Source organism: Cherax quadricarinatus, chromosome 78 (genome assembly GCF_038502225.1).
Source record: "Cherax quadricarinatus isolate ZL_2023a chromosome 78, ASM3850222v1, whole genome shotgun sequence".
NCBI classification, from domain to species: domain Eukaryota; kingdom Metazoa; phylum Arthropoda; class Malacostraca; order Decapoda; family Parastacidae; genus Cherax; species Cherax quadricarinatus.
The window spans coordinates 11,053,187-11,055,179 of NC_091369.1; the positions used below are offsets into that span (position 1 = coordinate 11,053,187).

The window sequence follows — 1,993 nt, forward strand, 5'->3', positions numbered from 1 at the left end:
CCTTCAGCCTGGAGTCGATGTGTTCAGTGTTTAGTTCATCAAAATTGATGGACTCATTACATCGACTCGAGGGACTGCTTACCTCAGTCTCCTTCTGATCTTCACTATTTTTCTCTGTATTGGACTTACGAAGCCACCGTGGAGAAACGTTAACATGATAAACTTACCCAAGTATAACACGTGTCTAATTGATCAACTTGTTGGTTCTCTGAACCATTTATCTACATACCATTATTACTACCATAACAGAGAGGGCAATTTCCTCCCTCGTATAGCGACGGCCTTAATAAAATTTTGGGAGTACCTTGTCTTTTACCTATATTTCACGTCTGTCTTGCCATACCACGTTGAACCCACAACTTCTCGTCCGATCAGCGAAGTTAAGCAACGGTGGGTTTGGTTAGTACTTGGATGGGTGATCGCCTGGGAATACCAAATGTTCATGGCATAAACCCGGGAGGCCTGGTCGTGGACCGGGCCGCGGAAGAGTTGATCCCCGGAATAGGTAGACTCTAGGTAGGTAGGTAGGTAGGTAGACATATTTCATGTGCTCCAGATATACGTCTTGGTCTTCCCCATTTGAGTTTCTCCTACCGGTCAATTTCTTATCCAGATGGAAAGTGACATTACGATTCAACTACAAAATTTTATACTTTATTTGTATTTAATTATGCTTGTAAATGTTTTGCTGTAGTGAAATGTGATGTTACAGTTCCTAAGGTTCACTCTTACATGTATAAATAACTCTCAAAACACCTCTGGTCTTTACTGCTACATGATAAACTATATCACGATTAGGTGTAGGTCAAGAATACAGCCAATAATACAGTAGGATTTTTTTTCACTAGTGTAGAGTACGTAATAGTATGTCTCAGCTACTGAAATATTGACTAAAGATTTAGTTTTACAGTTGTGCTGAGGCTTTAATTAACAGATTCCTACACATCTCCCTCCCGACCACCTCTCACCGACTCCTCTTCCTCCTCCGGGATCTCCTTTTACTTTTATTTACAATAAAATCACTGCGCTATTCTCTCGCTTTCTTGATGCCTTTAGGTATTTTTCTCTCTTTTTCCCCATCACTGTTATTCGTGAGTTATAATTACGTTCCCGCCTCCATAATGTTAATTTTCTAATATTTGCCTTGTCTCTCCCACAGTCTTCTCACCTGCTTGAATTATTTTCTTCCTTACATTTTCTTCAACTCTCTTCTCTTATACCAGGCTTTCTCTTTTTCTTTTCTTGTCACTCCCTATTTTATCCTTCCATTTCTTTCTCCTTCACTCCTTTTTTATCTTTCCCTTTCTTTCTCTAGTCTTTCTCTTTCGCTCTCTTCACACCCCCCACTGCCCCACATTCTACCTATATCTCTCCCAGTTCCCTTTGTCTTACCCCATTTTGTCTGTTCTTTTTCTTCGCTATTTTCTTAACCTCCTCATCCCACCTTTGGCATCTTTCTTCCTCATCTCTTTCCCTATCTATTTCTCATTTTTTCCCAACCAGTTTCTTCTCCCACTTTCTTTTTTTTCACCATTTCCCTCTCTTAGCAATTCTCGCTTTCATTCCTTGTCTCCTTCACCCTATTTCCATCTCCTTTTACCCTCCCTTTCCTCTATCTCCCTCTTTCTCCTCCCATACTTCCCCCTCTCATCATTCCTTCAACTCTCTCCCACTTCTTTCTTTTGCCTCTTTCCCCATTCACATCCCTCGTCTCACTTCACCTATTTTCTCTCTCACCCTATTTCTCCACCTGTTCCCTCGTAACAAAAATGTTCTCCCTGCTCTTTGAGGTTCAAAGTTCACTTGAACAAATTTGCCTGGCTTGTTTGAGGTGCAAATGTCACCTATGTTTATTCTGGCTTTCTTTTAATTGGGATACCTAGAATGTATTTAAGGAGAGGCCGCGGGGAGCTGCGGTAATGGCAGGCAAGCTTAGGAATAAGTCTTTCATGAGCTGGATGACCTCCATCCCCCTCCCTCCTCCCTCTCTTCC

General features: G+C 41.5%; 1 pseudogene; it reads left to right on the plus strand.

Moving 5' to 3' along the window:
• The first annotated feature begins 330 nt into the window (after positions 1–330).
• LOC128701681 (5S ribosomal RNA) lies at positions 331–449 on the plus strand (annotated as a pseudogene).
• The last annotated feature ends 1,544 nt before the right edge of the window (positions 450–1,993 follow it).